The sequence below is a fragment of the Natrix helvetica genome (assembly GCF_964273705.1).
Source record: "Natrix helvetica genome assembly, chromosome: 1".
Taxonomy (NCBI): Eukaryota; Metazoa; Chordata; class Lepidosauria; order Squamata; family Natricidae; genus Natrix; species Natrix helvetica.
Window position 1 is genome coordinate 54,991,910 of NC_138548.1, and position 21,756 is coordinate 55,013,665.

General features: G+C 40.0%; 1 protein-coding gene across 1 annotated transcript in view; it reads right to left on the reverse strand.

Moving 5' to 3' along the window:
- TMEM63C (transmembrane protein 63C) overlaps positions 1-21,756 on the reverse strand; it is an 88,524-nt gene that overhangs the window by 54,290 nt on the left and 12,478 nt on the right. Inside the window, 1 exon segment of the mRNA XM_081941885.1 lies at positions 10,318-10,506. The gene's annotated coding sequence lies outside the window, so the exon portion shown is untranslated.

Here is a 21,756-nt window from a genome sequence, read left to right on the forward strand (position 1 = left end):
AAAACCCGACGATAATTTGCTATTCCTTCCTATGATTTCCAACACTTTCTTCCTTTTTTCTCCCATTTACAAAATATATTTTTGTAATATATATTAAGAGAGAATCTAGATACTATCAGCTAATAATCTAAACTAAAGCTTGGAAAACTAAATCTCTGGTCCCAGAGATCGACCCAGATTGGATCCTGTAATATCTAAACCAGTGTGCCTGGAGGAATGCCAACAGTTGTGTTGTAGCTGAGCTTCCAATTGTATTTAGAAGTGTAAGGAACCAAAATAAGTATGTTTGGCACTGTCCTGTTTTTTTGAAATCTACAAGAAGTTTTGAAACCAAATTTGTTTTCTTGCTTTTAGAGGTACGGTAAAACCTTAGTTTGCTGGTACTCTGTGCTACAGAATTCTGTGCAATTTATATCATTTGGACAATGAAAGCAAAAACCTACCGTTAGATATCTACAACAGTAAGTATGATTTCTACCAAGTTCCTCTGTTCCGGAGGGAACAGAGGTTTGATTCTATTGGCTGAGAGTCTGACAGCTCCCTATAAAAGGGCTGCTGTCAGACCCAGCCTTTGCTGGATTGTTCACACTTGTTGTTGCTGTTAATAAAGAGCTGTTGCAGTGTTAGCCTGTGTCTGCCTGTCCATTGCCCGATCTAACACCTACCTTACACAAAGCAAGCCTCTGATTACCGTATGTAGTTGAGCATTGACTATTCTGAGCAGGTGCATCTCATTCTGCTTCAAAATAGCTTGGTTGTTGTGATTTCCAAAGATTAATAAGTTTTTTTTTTTTTCAGAGAACATAAATTAGCTGGCTCTGGACTAACATATGAACATATGAATGGATGTAAATTTATATTTTATTCCCAACTGGCATGATTATAAATATGTACATGAAGACTCTGTATGTGACATTCTTTAAAAGCAATTCCAACTTTGTTTTGCATAGGTATCTGTCAGCCTCTGCTTTGCTGCTCGTTTTTGGCTGCCATTGAAACGCGGAGGGGGGGAGATAATATGGTATTTGGGAGGGGAAGCTTAAGCACAGGAGTGAATGAAGAAGGGAGTGATTTTCTCACCATCTACTGCGCATGCTGCAGATAGTGGAATTGCCGCCAAGGCCAACTGTCTGGCATACCAACCTGATGATGGGTTTTGAAGCTGCAGCCCACATGACACCTGTGGGGTGTGCGGATTGGACTGGGGATTGGGGTTACTAGGGGGAGGGAGTTGGGTCACATATTGATATCTATGATTACGCGCGCTTTTGCCTCAGATCTTGCTTTGCTAGCTGCTTTCTACTCATAACCAGTAAAAGTACTCTTAATTCTGAAAAATGGAGTTGAGTGGTTTCTTTCTTGGTTACTGATGGAGGCTGCCCTGACAGTATCGTTTTATTTACTTAGATCTATTCCTAAATCTTCCTTCCCTGCAGTCATATGAAAAGATGTACTCTAAATCAATGACAGATCAAGCAGGATTTAATGGAGAGGCAGTTTAAAATGCAAATGTGAAGATTGTTTAGGAATCCTAAATATTAAACATTCAACTAGGTCCTCTCTTGTGTTACACCCTTTTCCACTGCTCTTGCAGCTCCTGAATCCTACATATCTGAAAGGTCTGCCTCTGTTTTGCAGAAGCAGAGCGTGTGACTTAAGATTTGCCTCCAATTAGCTGTTACTTGCTAGACAAATGAATTATGTTTATCCATATATGTGACTTTGGCTGCTGAGAGTGCAAGGTTCAGGGGTGATCTCCCACGAAAGAGAGGGGGAAGCTGCAGTCAGATGCACTGAGTCAGCATACCAGACGAATCAATACGGAGCATCAACTAGGAAAGACCCATCAATAAATGCTTCTGTACACAAACATCAGTTCATGGCTTGTGGGTCAATTGGGAAGAAAAGATATAGGTGATCTCCAATGACATGGAATCATTAACCTTTTATCTTTCAAATGACAGGAAGGGGATGTGAGGCTAAACTCCTTTCAGAAGTAGAACTGGCTTGCATTATGTGAACTGCACAACTAAGCCTTGGGCTCCCCCTCCCCCTAGTAAATTTAGTAAATTTTCATGTTTTATTTTTATGTTTCAATTTAACGTTTTCTTTCAAACTAGCCAGTTTATTGCCAAATTAACAGGGGACAATTGTATTAATTTAAAATAGGGGCAGCCAGCTGAATCTGTCCAAATGCTTTGAACTATAAAATCTTATTCTTATTTTGTGCCAGAAATACAGAAGGGAAACACCAAAATAATTATCTGATTTGTGAACCACAATTAAGAAGAACCTATCCTGTAATTCTACCTGGTGCAGCTGAAGTTAACAATTAATGCATGAATATGACTGCATTTAATATGTACAAAATATAAAAATTTCCTCCAAAGGCATGTTTGTTTTCATCGTTTCTCATTTAGTTTCATGTCTCCCTTCTGTTTTGTTTATTTCCTATATCTTTTATTGTTAAACTAATCATGGCAACCAAAATCAAAATTAATTAACATGAGACAGTATTTAATAATTATAATTTATATAATGAGCCGTGGTAGGGCAGTGGTTAGAATGCAGGATTGCAGGCTAATTCTGCTGACTGCCAGCTGCAGTTCGGCAGTTCAAATCTCACCGGTTCAAGGTTGACTCAGCCTTCCATCCTTCCGAGGTGGGTAAAATGAGAACCCAGATTGTTGGGGGCAATATGCTGACTCTATAAACCGCTTAGAGAGGGCTGTAAAGCACTGTGAAGCAGTATGTAAGCCTAAGTGCTATTGCTATTGAGCATTTTATGAAAGAACATGCACGTGGAAATCTGAAATATGAACAAAAAAGAGCACAAAATCTATCTAGGAAGTAAGTTTAATATGTTTTCACTTAAGTTTTCTGAGCCTGGTGAACTTCATGTGTGTGCGTTTGTGTGTGTGTGTGTGTGATCCAAAGTTGTTTACCGATATACTTCTGCTTGCTAATATAAGACCCAGTGCTTATTGAAGTATTCCAAACTGAGTATAGCAATCAAAGGTTGAAGTGCTTCAAACAGGGGACTATGTAAAGGGAGATAGGTAGACAAGAAGTATGAAATATAAATAAATAAAATTATCCAACAAGCAAACCCCAATTTTACTGGGAGATAATGTAGAAGAATTTGAATTTAAAAACTGCAATATTTAGGATAATAAAAAGTTACTGGCACATACCCAAGCCAGCATATACCCATCAAATGTGTTAAAAAGGGATACAGTAGGGGCTTTGAGTAAAACCATCACGAAGATTTCCAAGAAACAAGAGGAGTATCACCCATTTTAGAGTACTACCCATTTTAGATCCCAAAATACATTATTTTGGGTTCCTTAGGAACTGAAACTCTGTTAGAACTACACAACTCCCATTTCAGAATGGTGATTCTCAAGATTCAGTCCTCCTCTGTGCTCTTCTATAAAGAAGGTTAATCACAGAATATTTCAACAGAAAAAAAGTCTGTGCAACCTAAGGCACTCTGAGAAGAAACAGCGTTCTGCTTAATTATGTTAAACGTTCCCTTTTTGTAATGACCCAAAAATTGGCTCCAGCATTTAAATCTCACCTCCTCATTTCTCGCCCTCAGCCTCTGCATAGGTCTGCCTCTCTTAAGAAGATGTTATCTAGTTTTGGCCCTCAGGTAGAAAATATTCTGTGTTACTGATATAAGGCTTGTATCTTGCATGCATGATGAGATAAGGCAGCTTCCTTTAAAAGTTGGTAACCGTAAACGGTAATCAGAAAATGAATGTGTTTTTCATTTCTATGCATTTAGAAGAAAGCAGTCCTCTTTTATGGAAGCTTCTGCTTATTATTACTGACATAACACATCTGTGCACTTAACTAAGTTACAAGAACCATATTTTTAGAAGGTTTCTAGACTATCCATACTTTTTAATTCTTATTGGGAAATATTTCCTTTTATCTTGCTTCTTGTTCTCTGAAGGAGAAAATGCACCAATAGAAGAGAATACCGTATTTTTCAGAGTATAAGACACACATTTTTCCCTCAAAAAAGAGGCTGAAAATCTGGGTGAATCTTATACACTGAATGCAACATTTTTTGCCTCCCGAAATCCCGCCCCTTCACCAAAATGACCATGCATAGCCTTTAGGAGGCTTTCAGAGTGCTCCTGGGGGCTGGGGAGGGCAGAAATGAGCGAAAAATGGGCCGGGTTTTTTTTTGCTCAATTTTGCCCCCCCCCAGCCCCCAGGAGCACTCTATGAGCCTCCTAAAGGCTATGCATGCCCTTTTTTGAACAAAAAATGGGGCCATTTTTGCGAAAAACAGGCCATTTTTTACTCGCTTTGCCCAGGAGCATGCTATAAGCCTCCTAAAGATATTCATGCCCTTTTATTTAAAAAAGGGCTGTTTTGGGGAGGTCTGCAGAGGTCAAAAACATTTTTAAAAAATTTGCCTCTTCAAAATCTTGGTGAGTCTTATACTCCAGTGCGTCTTATACTCCGAAAAATACGGTATATGCGGTTCAGGATTGAACTGTGGAGTTTTTTTGTGCTCTCTGAGCTTAATTATTTGTTGCAGATGCTTCATTACCCAATTAGGTAACATTATCACTGTGAGTGAGTGTGGGGTTGATATACTTCTTCCATGTACTGTATTCATGCATAACAGCATAAAATAAATAATGCAACTGCACAAAGAATCCAAGTCTGTTGGCCAAGATTTTTGGTACACATATCATAAGTAAAATTTGAGTCACTGTACGTGCCAAGGTACATATAAAGTCTTCTCTCTTGAGTTTTGCTGGGCATTGGCCTCTATCCAACTGAACATGCAAAACTTCAGCATGGGGAGATGGCAAGCTAGTACTATGCTTCAGCCGTCTCCATGGGCTTTATCACAAAGCCACAACCGTTTCAGTATCCACAAGTTAACCCAATTTTCCCCAGTGACATTTCTCTAAATATGTTTAATTAGAATTCCAATCAATGCCCTCCCTTCAGCTGAAACAAACTTGGTTACTTAAATAATTTCTCCTTTACTATCTAATTTCCCTCCGCTTTTCACCTGCAATATTCTAGCAAAGCTCCTGAGTCTTTATTCCATCCATTTTCCCAATTCCACAAACTAATCTAGATCTTTCTAGATTAAACAGCACTAGCGTCCCAGCTGAGAATCCAGTTACCAATTGACACAGATTTTGACACTAATCTCTCCATTGAATAAAACCTTTCCGTCTTCTGTAAAACAACTTTGCAATAACAGATACTGGCATCTCTGCTGCAACCGAAGCAGCAAAGAACTAGAATAAAATATATCTTCCCCTGACTCTGCAGATATCACACTGCTGGCCTCAACATACTGCTTTTCACATATGCTAGTCTTTAACTTACAGGATTTGAGTGAAATGAAACCCAACATAAATGTCACTAGAACACATGCTGAGACTAGGAAAAGGCCAGCTATCCTATTTTCAAATGGAGAGATTTTTGAAGATAGAATTTCTTGACAGATCAATACTGCTTGAGTTTCACGAACCCTTATACTAGACCTTTATTGCAAATAGTAAAAACAGTAGGAGTGTGTAGCCCTACCACAGTGATCCCAAACCTTTTTGGCGCTGAGTGACCAAAATGGAATTCGCATGCGCCTCTGCGCTGGAGCCCTGAAAACCTGAAGACCAGTTGGCTGGTATGCACCTGGTCTTCTCGTTTCCGGTGCATGCATGTGTGCTGGCCATCTGTTCTTCACACGAGCCAGAGCCCCAGAAACCCAAAGACCAGCTAGCATGTGGTCACCTGGTCTTCTGGTTTCCGGTGCTTGCAGGCGCACTGACCAGCTGATCTTTGCACATGCCAGAGCCCCAGAAAGCCGAAAACCAGCTGGCTGGTGCACATGCCAGCTGATCTTCGCGCGTGCTGGAGCGCCAGAAACCCGAAGACCAGATGGCCGGTGTGTGCATGCATACCGGCTAGCTGATCTTCGGGTTTCTGGGACTCCGCATGCACGAAGATCAGCAGGCCAGTGTGCATGCACATGCCACAAAGCAGAAGAACTCCGTGTCCCACCTCTGGCACGGGTGCCATAGGTTCACCATCATGGCCCTACCATCTTCCTTACGAGTTCAACATTATGCATCTATTAATGCTTGTCACAACTGGCATTTCAATATTCCTTTTATACTGAAGGGTACCTCTGAACTTAGGGGTACATTTCTTGGCTATCTTGACTAACTAGTGGAATGCACCTAACTAGCTGTAATTCATATTGTTTTGTATTACAAAGATGATCTCAGTAATTTCAGTACTTTGTTTCTTGTTTGTCACTGAAATGTGTCCCTTCAATAATAAAAGACGTGCTTGCCAGGAAGACCTACAGTATCTGATCTTGCCTGTATTTGAAAAAAATAAAATAAAATTCACATGACAAAGCAAGTTCCTTGGCCATCAGATAAGAAGACTCAGAGTTTATCCATCTGCACTTCTCTGAAAATCATTCTCTCCATGTGGTTGTCAAATCGATCACTGCTGAACATGCTTGTTTTAATGCTGTGTCATCCTTTGGAAAAAGCCAGACCTCATTATAGCAATGTAAGTACAGATTGTTTTCACATCATTATGTTTTCATCTTTGCAGGCATAGATCATTTCAGTGCAGTTACAGTACACAGAGAGAACAGCAAGGGCACCAATACCCTGCACACTACTGGAAAAATAAGGGATATTAGATCCAAGGCGGTTTCCCCTGCACAATTATGGTGTCTACTGAACAGAAAGCTGCTATTGAATGCTTCAGTCAAACTGACACCTTTACAAATGGAGGGCTGTGTCACAAGGGACATTTATGCCAATTTAGCATGGTACAAGGCAGCCCACTTCTTGCATCCTCCTCCTCCTTGTGCAGTCAAGGTGATTTTTTTCCCTCCCCCAATGTTTCTGAGTTGCAGATTAAATTTCCATTTTGCAATTTGTAGTGCTGCAATTCTGCAGAGCTTAGGGGTAAATCGTTATCCCATTCATGAAAAACTCCATCCGAAAATGAAGTTCTCTGGTGGATTTCAGAGCAATCTTAGTGAATGATTCTTCCAGTCACTTCCTAGTCCATTTCACAATCCCTGCCGGTTAAAAAAAAAAAAACTGTGCTAATGAGCTGAAAGGCTTTATCTTGCCTCTCAGCTCAAGTGGGCCATTGCTATCTCTCTGCACAATTCATATAGATTGCAATAACAATAGCACTTAGACTTATATACCACTTCATAGTGCTTTTCCAGCCCTCTCTAAGCGCTTTACAGAGTCAGCCTATTGCCCCCAACAATCTGGGTCCCCATTTTACCCACCTGGGAAGGATGGAAGGCTGAGTCAACCTTGAGCCAGTGAGGTTTGAACTGCTGAATTGCAGCTGGAAGTCAGCTGAAGTAGCCTGCAGTACTGCACTCTAACCGCTCCGCCACTTCGGCTCTTCTAGATATTTCACCCCGCAACCTACAACCATTATTATAGCTCTCATGAAAAGCCCGTTTGCAAAACTACGGGGACCTGACACCAACAGAACTTCCAATAAGGGCTGAGGTCTATACAACTTATTACCCCAGGGTTTTTATTACAACCAATGTTTATACACCAACTGCATGAACTGAAAATACCCAAAATTGATAAAATGAAGACTAACAGTTTAATTTTCCCTTTTTGGTATAAGATAGGGGCATTTAAAAAAAAAAGTCTCCGGGAGCTGGTATAGCTGAAGGGTGGGGCAATGACCGAAGCCTTCTCCTAGGCTGGAGGCAGCCTTGACTGGTTAATGGTTTACTCTGCTTGTTCTCATCATTCTGAGCTCAGCAAGAGCAGACTTCAAAATACTTTGAGAGGGTGAGACTGGGAACAGGGCCATCTGGAAATGGCAGAATATTAATGTCTAACGACTTTAGCTCTCTTGGGAACTTTCTTTAAAGCAAAGATGTTGGAAGGGGAGATCTGGATGTTCTCTGGTTAGAGGAGATGAGATCCTCATATTATGTCCATCTCCCTACAAATAAATAACCCCATTTGGTTTTAGGGAAGATTATAGTACACAACAACTGTTGGCAATAATGGCTTATCTGAAATGTTTATCCTACGGGTAAACATAGCACCCAAAGTACTTTGGGTGCTATGGCACCTGTAGGATAAATGAAAGAAAAAGCTAATATGAAACATTTATATGAAATCTTGTTTATGATTGTGAAATCTCACCAGAATTCACTCTTTTAGAATAGCTTTATTGTATCTCAGGAGCAAGGTATCCAAAATTGACAGTCTTATTAGATTGGTTTAAAACAGACACACATTACCTAAAAGATCAATAAGCACTTTAAAGTACTGTCAATGCCTATATACCAACTCTCATGAGTCCAGATAAAAACAAGGGAAGTTTCTACAAGGACCTGGATTATTTGAACAACTCATCAGTGACAAACTCATCTTTCTGGAAAATTTCAATGCCAGAGTGGGGACAAACAGGGACAACTGAGACAGAGTTCTTGGGAAACGCAGGGTAGGCAAACTGAATAGCATGGCTTGCTGCTTCTGAGCAAATATGTCGAGCACAACCTCTGCATTGTTAACACGGTGTTCAAAAAGTAGAAAACTACCTGAATGGACTCCAGGTCCAAGCACTGGCACCTGCTTGACTAGGTCATAGTATGACAACAGCATGATATTAAAGATGGCACCATTACCTGAAACATGCGAGGTGCTGAGTGGTGGGCTGACCACAAGCTGGTCTGGTTGGTCTGCAAGCTAAACATACTCCCTCCACATTTTAAACAACCAAGAAAGTCATTCAACACCCAGAAGATTATAAGACCAGATCAAGCCCAATGTTTCCAAGATGTACTTAATAAAAAACTCTCCAGCAATGTACTGCTTGTAGGAACCTGTTCTGAGAAGTGGACACAGTTTAAAGATATCATATAGACCAATGTTTCCGGGTTGGAGGCCCAGTGCAGGGGGAGGGGAGGGGAAAGAAGGGATGCTTTTGTGCAAGGGGCAGGTATGCACATGCACGCACACAGCTTCATTTGTTTGAGTGGCAGGCATGTGTATCCGCTGCTCACACAAGTGGGAGTGCAACCACCACAACGACTGTACTTGGACTGAAACCCCAGGCACATGAAGACTAGTTTGATGAAAAACACGAGACGATTTCAGCAGCCCTTCAGGCCAAGATCAAGGCTTATGCAGACTGGCAGAACAATCCACCATCTGTTTCAAAGAAAGACAACTTTAAACTTCTGCAGTCCAAAGTACAGATAAAACTGCAAGAAATGCAGGACAAGTGATGGCAAAGAAAGCTGAGCAGGCAGAATTGTGTGCATGCCACCCGAAAGTTTGTCAATATCATGAAGTCAGTTTATGGTCTTTCTAAATCACAATGCTTCCCCCCTTGCTATCATTTTCCAACATTAGGAAGGTCTGAAAAACCACTGGGCTGGACATTTTTCCAATCTACTCAATGGGTTGTCCAGAGTTGATTCTGATGTTTTACAGCAGATTCCTCGGCTGCCAGTCTTAGATACCCTAAACTTGCCTCCTTCTATTGATAAGATCAAGGAAGTGATCTCATAGGTGAACTCACAGCAACAGGGCAGAATGGTATTCCTGCTGAGATCTACAAAGCATCAGACCAAAATGCCTTGCAGGTGTTCCATGACATCCAAGAGATATTTTCCCCATTAATGATCTACAAGATGACCCATGAGCCATTGCCACATGAAATAATCTTGCGGAAAACTTCATCCCATCTTCCTAATCTTCCATACATTCATGGACAGACAAATGCTAATTTCAGAGCCAGAAAGTATTCTTTTTATAGAAAAATACATCTATGCATCTTTGGTTAGGTCTTAGAGGATTCTTGTCTAAATCTCTGAGCCACAGTCACAGCCTCAGCAGATGATACTAAACTTAGATAATTCAGAGGTTTACTTGGTATAAAGCCCTTACATCTAAGCTCTTAGTTGTGGTGTAAATTAGCATTTTGTTGAAGAAAGTCAATGTCTCAATTTTACACTGAAAAGAAATTCCACACCTTCAGCTCTGAAAAGTTCATAGATTTCAAGCAAGAATTTCTAAAAGACTACTATACTGTATATTCAGGATAAAAGAGTGCTGAAGACTCAACAAGAACTGAACTCCTGGTTTTCATCAAATCTGCAAGGGCAGAAGCCAGAATTAATTCTTCAGGTTGTCTGGTTACAGGTTGCTGAAAGAAATCTTCACACTAAATAGCACAGCAGATTTCTCCTCCTCAACTTAATTACCCCGCTTCCTTCCAAAAGCCAAGTCTTAGGAATTTTCCACTTACCTGACAAGGATCAGCAGGTCAGTCCTGAACACATGCTATTGATAATAACAGGGGATGAAGGAGGGATGCCTGGGTTTTGATTAGCAAAAGGTTTCCTTAATGTCTCCAGCTCAGTGGGCTTTAGTAAAGTTCCTACAATCAGTGTTGGAGCAGACTCTTGCCTTGAAACAGCAGTAATGTCTTGAGGACCTTGGAGACAGAAGAGGAATAATGTGTCAGTATCGCTGAGGCTGCTACACTACAGACGTAGCTTATGATGCATGAAGAATTGGCTGCTTTGTTTTCCCTCTCTCTTGCATATCTGGAAATGGGGTTGTGTTGGCAGGCATCAGAGAGTTGGATTGGCCAGTTGTCCGGAAAGGCCTGTTTCCTTTTCTAATCACAATCTGTAACCCCAGTCAAGGGAACGGAGAGGGACCCCATCCTGGAAAAACATCCCCGAGAAACAGTCAGTCTGCTCTGTCATTTTAGCTGGCTTTTTGTCAAAGGCAACCACTATCTGTCCTCTCTTTGCATTTTACATATCATGCTCAGCTGAAATGTGTAGGTCAGAAAAGTCAAAATGCAAGTTAAAACAAATGTATGGATGTAAACACTCAACTGCCCAATTCTTGCTGCTCTTCTGTCCAGTTTGATTCAGTTTTTTAGTTATTTTTGCAAAAAGGGTTATGGCAAGCAAGTATGGAAGAATGTATGTAGATGAGACTTGATACCCAGAGTCATGGGGCCTGGGGATGATGAAATATCAGTTACACATCCATCATTATGCCAAAAAACTGAAAGATACTAATTTTGATCTGCATGATTCTGAATCATCAGAGGAAAAAAAGATGATACCGATACCCCATCTCAACCCCAGAAATAAAATCCACCTGGGTTTCTGATCTCCATTTTGCAGGAAATCATACTTTAAAACCAAGATGGAAAGGAAGGGGTTTGCTACATGGTAATGATTCAGTCTGGTGCATCTTAGAAAATGCAGGACCCTTCCCTAGTGTAGAGCAGATATAATTTCATTGCTGTTTCTTTTCAATTAAGTATCTCGGACTACTGAACAAGGGCATGCTTAAATTAATATTTGTGCTAAATAATTCTAGCCATAAAGAATCAAGACATTTTATGGAAATTGTGACCTCAACCCGTCAGGGAACACATTGCAGCTTGCTCTTGAAGTCAATTATCCCAACAAAAATGAGAGGAAAGCTGTAAGCCCTCGTGATCTAAAAGAGCCCAAATTCACACATTCCACTGGCAGAGACATTTGCTAAGTATACATCAATGCCCACCACACGTGTCCAGCCCTTGATGTTCCTGAGTATTTGCAAATTTATTTTTCGCCTCCCTGCTCTGAATGTGAGTGAATGGTAGTGCAGATATACTACCACCATCTAAAAGTGCAAGCTTCTGAGCATCACAAAGACCTTCGATAGATTGAATTTAAAGCCAAATCAGACTAAGGCCCATATTCAGTAGTAGAATGATGGTTTGAATCTACAAAGTCTCCGTCTTGAGCTTTTATAGGGAGGATTGAAAAACACCGAATAGCTATTGCTGGCCTGGGTAGGAACTAAATGAGAAAGCAGTGCTCATTATTTTATTCCAAATGAAGCAACTGTCTGGGTAAAAGACTATTTTGGTAACATTATATATATACATTATATATATATATTATCAAAATAGTATTTTGCCCAGACAGTTGCTTCATCTGGAATATTCTTTATAATTTTCTTCTTAGCATAAAATTTAAACTTACTCTGATTTTTCTTAGTGGTCATCAGCAAAAATGATGAAAAAGAGAAACAAGAACAGGGGATAGTAAAACTCAAGAGCACACCCGTTGTTTCTCTTTTACAATATTCTGAAGGACATGAATTAAAGCAAATGTTTCTAGGGGATTAGGGGCAGGTAGCTCCCAGATAAATACCACTATAATGGCTGCTTTTGAAAAGTTTTTCTCCCCTTGGCCTATGGAGAGGGGGCAGACAATCTCCAGAACCTTTTGGTCGGGAATGGGCAACTGTGGCCCTTTTAACAATCTGTGGATTTCAACTCCCAGAATCCTTGAGCTAGCAAGTCCATAGGTCATAAAGGGGCCATAGTTGTCCTCCTCTGTTTTAGTTGATAATCCCTTGCACATTTCGTGCTTTACCCATATTCCCAGTTCATTTTACAGTGCATGGTGTATCTGCAAAGCACTAAGCAAACGTTAATTAGACCGCAGCATTAATGTATACACACCCTTCCCAGAATTGCAGCAACTTGATGTTTGCTTGGCACTACCCTCTCTATGCGTACACGGCTAAGCATTAGCTAATTTTTCTTCCGCATCATCACAAAGAGTAGCAAATAATATTGGCATTGTCAGAAAGTATTGCTCAGCTCAAGGGAGGTTTTGGCATGCAATGCAAAATGTTTTATGTTGCCAGTTAATTAGGCTGAGAAATTTAAACCCCTTCCCTAAAGGCACTGTCAAGCCATTGTCCTACCGCTGTTAATAAACCTACAAAGTTGTGTCCAGGGGGTAAAATCAACTTGTGAGTGCCTTTCTTTTTTTATGGTTGGATATATGGCTGGCTTACAATTTTTCACAGCTTGTCAGTAATCTTAATTGAAAGATAACACTTAAACTATGGTTCATTTAACTATGTTTTATTGTATAAGTCAAAATCCTTATTTAAAAGCTATAAACTACGATTTGAAATCCAAAATAGCTGGGTCCAAAGAACGTGTTGAATTAAAAAAAAAACCACAATTATATTGTGATTGGTTATATTGTGATATATGGCATTGGATCACTGTACTTTATAACTTTAATTTTTCCTCCCTCCGTATCAATTTTATACATGCTCCAAAGTCTAAGGAGCAGGTTACACCATTAAGATGAAGCAGAAATTGATTAATAGTTTGAATTCTATTCCTTTGGTATCAATCTTGAAATCTTTTGCATACAGAACAAAAACAAAGCAATATTACACCTAAGTTTTCCAAAGAAATACTGTTACAGCATCCTCATGGTCATGTGATCAAAATTTGGGTGCTTGGCAACTGGCACGGTCCTGGGGTCATGTGATCACTATTTGTAACCTTGCCAGCTGGCTTCCTATGAGCAAATCAGTGCAGAAAGCCAAACTCGCTTAACGATTGCATGATTCACTTAACAACTTTGGCGAAAAAGATCATAAAATGGAACACAACTCACTTAACAACTGCATGGAAAATTTTGGGCTTAAATGATCAATGTTCAAATGATTTTTAGCTAGCCATTATTAAGCCTTATTATTAGTATGGAACTTCCTGTATCTGTTTCGTTTGTCCAGTTCTGCAAGTGAAAAGGAAAATTACTTGTTCAGTTTAACTGGACTGGAAAGAAGTGACAAGCTTTCTTTATCTGGGTGCATTGGACCTAGTCTAAGTTGGGTCACTCTGTACTTACAATTCATCACAAAAACAATCACAACCACAGGATCTCTGCTGCTTCCTCGGGTCACTCAACCCCTGTTATGTTGAAGGTGGTGTGGCTCTTTCTAGTTGTTGCCAGAGACCGAAAGTTGCCATTTGATTGATCATCTGCACCATGTGCCACACTTTGCTTTCTTTCCCCCATGATTAGTATTAAATAAAACTACTGGTAGTTGGAAAAAGAGCTACCAGACTCTGGGATATAAACTTAGTACCAGAAAGTATCTGCTAGCTTCTTTTCCAACTAATACATTTTATTAAAACAAAATAAGCTTTCATGAGCTCACTTCAGAGGTGGGTTCCTATTGGTTCGGACTGGTTCAGCTGAATGGGTAGTAACTTGGCGGCCTGGGTCGCTGGAACTGGTAGTGCCATGCACCCAAATTGGTTCTCCTACGGCAGCACCATATTGTTTTTTGGTTCTGCGCATGCGCAGAACAATTTTCATTGCCAATTCCCCCCCCCCATTTTTTAAGGTTTTGTGCATGCGCAGACCTTTTTATTTGCAAATGTGCACACGTGCAGAGCGTGCATTTGGCATGAGCGCGAGTGAAGCGAGAGCGCGCACACCAGTGGTGGGTTTCAAAAATTTTTAGAACCTCTTCTATAGGTGTGGCCTGCTTTGTGGGAGTGGCTTGCCAGCCATGTGACTGAGTCGGAGTGGTTTGGCAGTCATGCGACTGGGTGGGCATGGCCAACTTGTAAAATGTGGTGAAACTCACTTAACAACGCTCTTGCTTAGCAACCAAAATGTTGGCTCAGAAACTCTGGCATTTGAAGCACACAAGTCTTAAAGCTGTCAAGTTACAAGACCCTTGCACCCCTAACCCCTTAGAAAAAAACCCAGGGGCTTTCAAACTTGATAGCTTTAAGACTTGTGGATTTCAACTCCCAGAATTCCTCCTTGTCATGTTGGCTCAGGAACTCTGGCATTGAAGTGTGCAAATCTTAAAGCTGTCAAGTTACAAGTCCCTTGCACCCCTAACCCTTTAGAAAAAAAAACCCTGGGGTGTTCAAACTTGGCAGCTTTAAGACTTGTGGTCTTCAACTCCCAGAATTCCTCCTCTCGCTCTTCATCTTGATGATGTGTGGATGGGCGGGGGGAGGGAGCTGGAACAGGTTCTAAAAGGCACTGTAGATTTGTGGAACCTCTTCTATAGAAGAGGTTCCACAAAATGTTTGTGTGCACTGAACTGGCAGTAATGCCGGCAGCAACCCACCCCTGTCTCACTTCATCAGGTGCATAGAGTAGCTAGGTGATGTAGGATTTAAACTGAAAAGGTGGGAGGAAAGGAAGAGAAGACAGGTTGGTTATACAGATGCAAGTTAAAGTGAGAGACAGGCTACAGGTAGTCCGTGACTTACAACAGCTCATTTAGTGACTGTTCAAGGTTACAACAACACTGGTAAAAGTGCCTAATGATCATTTTCCACACTTACAACCATTGCAGCATCCCCATGATCATGTGATCAAAGTTCAGACGCTTGGCACCTGGTTCATATTTATGACCATTGTAGTGTCCCAAGGTCATGTGATCCCTTTTTGGACCTTCTGACCAGCAAAGCCAATGGGCAAACCAGATTCACGTAACAACTAGGCTACTAACTTAACAACTGCAATGACTTACAGAAAAACTGTGGCAAGAAAGGTTGTAAAACGGGGCAAAACCCACTTAACAAATGCCTCACTTAATGACATACATTTGGGGCTCAACTGGGGTCCTAAGTCGAGGACTACCAGTGTAAGTACCTTAACAATTAACAACTGTAATCTCTTAAAAACTCACTGCATTTGTTGCAGCCTACTTAGATAATTTGAAACCTTCCGATACATTCTGTTTCCCAAAGTAATCACTTTGAGGTCTTCCGTAGGGTACTCTAAAAGTTGAAATGCCCTGATAGTACTTTGCTCCTGTTTATGGTGATAAATGAAGGAGCCTGCTGCCTCCATCCTAAATGTTCTCTTGAAAGATTGCAGAGTTTATCTTGTGCAATTTTTCCATCGTGAGATGCCCAGACCAAACCATCTCCCACTCCAGTCATTCTCAGATGGGTTTTGTTTCCATTCATTGCTTCTTTTAAGGACGAATATGTATCCATAAAGTAAACTCTCACTATCGAATCCATTCTGGAGTAGACAGATTTCAATATCTACAAATGTGGTTATTAATTTATCTATGAAATTATCTGAGAGCGGCCTTCTCCTCCATCCTGTTACCACTCAAACGTGTTTGAGTATAACTCCAAGATTTTCCATTCAGGCTGGCTCTTGTTTTAAAGACAAAACTCAATTTAACGGGAAAGAAGTTTCAAGGGCAGAGGGTACTTCCACTTCATTTTAACCGACAATGTTTCAAAAGCTATTTGAAGCCAATTTGCTGTCCTCTTCATTTCCCCCAGCTCTGAAACGATGCTGTGAAGGGGAGCTATTAAGCTTCAAACCACCGTTCTTCTATGATATTGAGAAGGCATTATGAAATAAGTCTGAGCGATGGAATGCGTGGGAGTTCTTGTGCCCAAGTTCTGCAGAAATCTTCACTGTTTACTTTGATTTCTCCCAGCTTGGTAAGTGCTGGTTATAAAGTTACAATGAATTTGGGGACTGAAAGGCTTTCCCTTCAGTTCTCTCTTTGCACATTGATTTGGCACTTCTTTATTAAGCTACCGATCACCACTGCAACTGAGGAAATAAACTCTGTCTTAAATACAATTAAAACAATGATTATCCATCCAGCTAGCCATCCACTGAACTGAACCTTTTATGGAAGTGGAACTTTGTTTTAAAAAAAGATTTAATAGTAATTAGTAATGAATTTGAAAACAATTTAAAGCCATGCAAAAAGCACTCAGCACCTCAAATGCTAATTAACAAGAGGGGGGAAAAAAAACACCTTCAGGCTCTTCTTAAATGTAAGGCCAATCAAACCGCACATACGTCAACCAAAGAATTCCAGAAATTTGGCCAAAAAGATATTCTGGACAATGTGTCTCTTATTGCTTCATTTTATTTGTGCATAGAAAGGTCTATGAATACTTTCTGCTCTTAAGACTCTTTTAAGATAAACACAATTAGCAGATGACAATTTTGAGGTGTACCAGAACCAGGCAGAACAAACAAAAGGGGGGGAAAATAGAGCACAGATCTAAACTTACTCTTTGACATGAGGGACGAAAGAGGGGGGATTTGCAGAGAGCCATAACGAAGCATGAAGCAGAAAGCATGACATTTCCACATAAAGGATAGGAATGACAATTCTGCTTATGGGAGAAGCTGGCACAGGGCAGTGGTGGGATATGGTCGGTGCACCCCGGTACGGGCGTACCAGTGCCTGCTGGGAGCACCAGGTACCGTTCCAGTACGGTGCTCTGGAGGGCCCACCCGCCTGCCCTCCTTACTTGTATTTGAGCCGATCAGGGCTTTCGTGCACGTGCACGGAGTGTACGGCACCTGTGCGACGCTCCGCCAAGCAGCTGGAGCGTTGTGGGTGGTAAGTTCGCACGTGGTGGACACCGGCCCCATTGCAGCGTACCGGTTGCAACAGGATCTGGAACCCACCACTGGCACAGGGATGCCTACTGTCTGCCTTTCTATGTGAATGACTTAATGTGTGGATTGATTGACATGCTTTTATGAATCTATCTTGTGATTCCTGGCTTTACCCTTTAAACTTTGGGGGAGGCAGATTTTAAACAATTTAATACCTTATCTTGACAGGTTTGCTGCTGCTGCTATCAAAATGAGAAGCAAAATCCTCAGATTTCACATCTAAAAATGGAAGAGCAGGGAAATTAAAACATTAGCATAAGTAAGTCAATAACATAACATCTTTAATAAGCCATGAGTACTACCATTTTAAGTACATTATTTAAAATATATTATTATTTTTAAAAAAATGTTTAAAAGTATTATCATTATTAAGTATTATTATTAAAATGTTAAATGCATACAGTAAAAAAATAAACTCTACAAATAAGATGGGAAAGATGATGAAATGTAGAGATGAGTTCTACTTTAACTATGTGCATAAACTTAGGAAAGACCAAATTTTCTCTAAAAAAACACATTCCATCATTACAAATAACCCATAGGTGGTATTCGGCATGTTCTGACCAGTTCTGGAGAACCGGTAGCGGAAATTTTGAAAGTTCAGAGAAATAGTAAACACCACCTCTGACTGGCCCCGCCCCCATCTATTCTCTGCCTCCTGAGTCCCAGCTGATTGGGAGGGAATGGGGATTTTGCAATAACCTTCCCCTGGAGTGGGGAAGGAATAGAGATTTTACAGTATCCTTCCCCTGCCTAGCCCATCAAGCCACGCCATGCCCACCAAGCCACGCCCAAAGAACTGGTAGTAAAAATTTTTTGAATCCCATCACTGAACTAACCATAAAAATAGCATGTAAAATCCAAGGGGTGATCCAAGATAGGTCAAGCATTCTACAATGTAACATGAACAAGTAACTTAAGCATTCCAATAATTTATTTCAGTGGGAAAAATGTCTTGGAATTGTGAAAATATTCAACAACTCTAAGTGTTAGGACTCTGTACAGCTTCTGGACTGAAGAACTGTCTAGACGGATATTTTCCTGTGAAATTATAGGAAATTATTTGAAGCTCTGGACTGCATAAATTCAAAGCCATGTTATTCAAAGATAACAGTTTTCTATAACCTGTACCAGCATGTTCTTCCTGGCAAAGGGTTTTAATATAGCAGCTGCATCAATTTATCACACACCAATAAACCATCTACTGTAGGTACAAGCCAACCCCTTGACATTCAAGTTGCTGTTCAGGATCTAGCAGACTCAAGGCAGAAATCAGAGTCCAGTCAATATCTGCAAAAGAAAACTTTCTCTCAAAGTGGAGGGACGCCTAGCCAGCTATTTTTTCAAAATTGATTATGGGTTTATCATTTCACCATTGGATATGCTGATAAGGAATATGCTGTATAGGGAGAGTCTGGAAGACAGAGTTAACCCAATTGCATAAAGATTCTCCTAATAAATAATAAATAAATAATAAATAAATATTTATTTCTTAGCCGCACCCTCTCCCGAAGGACTCGGGGCGGCGTACAACAAAACATAGGAAATAAATATATCGACATACATATAACAAAACATATACCAAGACATATATACGACATATACAATAACTATAACAGTTTGCTATTCAAAGGTACAATTGTGTGCATTTATATCTCATATTTCTTCTCCAAATAGAAATTGGCATACATGATGCTTCTGGTAAAATTTATCCCCACAATAGTCTCTTGATGTAGGTTAAGATGAAAAGCAGAACTGGCTCAAAGACAACAAATAAGCCTTAAGATTACATACACCTTTAAGTGTGGATCTCCCTAGTCCTAATCTAATAGTTATTCTGACACTTATTTCAGTTAATAAACTGAAAAGAAATAATTGAAAGCTATACAACTATCAAAATTCCAAACTAATGAAAAGTCTCCTAATTTTAACATAGTTCATTCGTAAGTAAATATATATGGAATAACTGTGTTGGTTCTCAAAAAAAAAAAATCTACTGAGCCAGGAGACAAATTTTTGGGGAAAAGCACTCCCAAGACCAAAGCATCGTTTTTAGACATGATAGTCTCAATACTGATTCTAAGCACATTTTAAACATTCCTGTTTGTAAGAATGGGAAAAAGCGGCTGGAATTTTTTTTAAAAATCCTGTTATTTTTGCAATAAATATTCACAGCCAAGTTCTTTTGTTCAGGATGTTTATTCTTGCAAAACCTAGCAGAAATACATCTGTTACAATAACATTTTTCATATGCTTCCCCACAGCCCAGTTCTTATGTTGATAATATTATACCAGAACTTTGCAGTTTCTTCCTCATAGACCAATACCAAAATGAATAATTTAAACTGAGAGGTTAAATCTATCTGGGAATGATAGAATTTCTAACTAGGATGCTACCTTGGGAGTCAACAGAAATATTTAGACAAAGTTTAGAAACAGACCACATAATTCAGTAGGTACCTATTCTCAAACAGTAGAGTCCATTATAAAGGTTACATAAGCGCTGCAGGCTATCATTTCCATATAGTAAATGGTTTACTACTTTATTAAATAAACAAGTAAAACCATCAGTATATTTGGAGATAGACAGGAACAGACTCAAAATCCGGAAGGAAGGAAGGAAGGAAGGAAGGAAGGAAGGAAGGAAGGAAGGAAGGAAGGAAGGAAGGAAGGAAATTAAATTTTTGCAGTTCCCATATTATTTCTCTAAAAGGACTACTCTTCATTTGCTTTCATTTTCAACAATCCCAAAGGAGTAATACAATTCATCTGAACATTCTTTAAAAAGTTTGATTTAGTCTGTAATCAGAGGACAATGTCATATACAGAATTGGACCATAGCGCAAGTTAATCAAAGTCAAGAATGAACAGATTGGCTTAAATTGGCAGTACAAGCTTGCTAACCCCGGAATCTCTCCCCCCTCCAGGCCTGAACAGGGAGAATGGGATTTCAGAATAGAGGTGCTTGAATCAAGAATGCCCCTCAAAGGGGGAAGTAGTAAGCCATGAATATTTTGTGTCTTCTACATTCCCTATCAACAACTGTGTTACATTGGGAACCTTCTTTGGATGCTCATGTTTCAGGATTATTTCTACTTTAACAATGACTATTAAATCTTCTTTAGACCTACTTAGAATGACCATCTTTAGAAGCAAAATAGATGGACTTTCTCTCTGATCTGTGTCACTTCGACATTGAAATCTCTCCCACTGTTCATTTATTTTGCTCCTTTCTTGATGGCCTTAAAAGAGGCTGAGCAACCAGATTTCCTGAGGATTGCAGGAACCTTTATAGGATTTGAATTCATTTTAATCTTTGATGCATAGTTCTGGCCTTTTGTACTTATGCAATGTTAGTTTTCCTGGTTTTGTTTTTGGATTAATATTTATTGGATATTTGTTTTTGGATTATTATTCATTGGAGCTATACTCTTATCTTTTCTGCAACAGTACAAGAGGATATACATATCTCCATCTCTTCTAATATTTATTAATAACAATCATTTTATGAAGCAACTTTGGCAAAAAGACGACTGGTCCAAACTCACCCAGCCAATTTTCATGGCTAAATGTTGCTTTATGCTCAGGTCATTTTGAACCTAATTTAGTAACTTAAGATGTGATTGTAGGCTGCTTTGTGAACTAGGGCTCAGCATATTGATATTTTTAATCATTATCACTGTAGCATGAAATAATGATCCCTATTAGCATTTTCTATTAAATATCTTGTCACGGCACCATTTTTTTAACTCATTCATGGTTTTATCATGTACCAAATCCAATGGAGGCACAGAGCAAGGACTCCTATTACAGTAATATTTGGTTTGCGAGGCTCGATCAAACCCCCCTTTTATTTATTTATTTAGGTAGTAAGTTTAAGTCATGTAGTGCATTCCAATTGCTTTTAGTGGTAGGAGGATGTACACAGTAAACTGCGTCAAAATCTCTTATTGAAACCAGCAGGAACATAAAGGGTCCACTTGTCAGAGATTGCAACTTCATGACTGTAGCTCACAAGCAGGGCAGGTCCAGCCTCTAAGCCAGTGTTTCTCAACCTTGGCGACTTTAAGTCCTATGGACTTCAACTTCCAGGATTCTGGGGGATTCTGGGAGTTGAAGTCCACAGGACTTAAAAGTCGCCAAGGTTGAGAAACACTACTCTAAGCATTCAAGAAACAGGATGTGCAACATCAGCAATGTATTGCATTTGCCTGTGGATCTGCTTTCTCATTTATACCTTCAAATGCTCTTTCTTTCTTTCCTGCCTTTCCTCCAGTCCCCCCTCCTCCGCCCCACCCCGTTGGCCTTTAGTGATGGTGACACTGCAGCTTTCAACCTGCTCAAGAGATTGTCTCTTGCCTGCTTTTGCTAACTCATGAAAGGATTACTTATAATTTGTGGCTTCGTTCTAGGGAGGCTGGCACTGTCCCCAG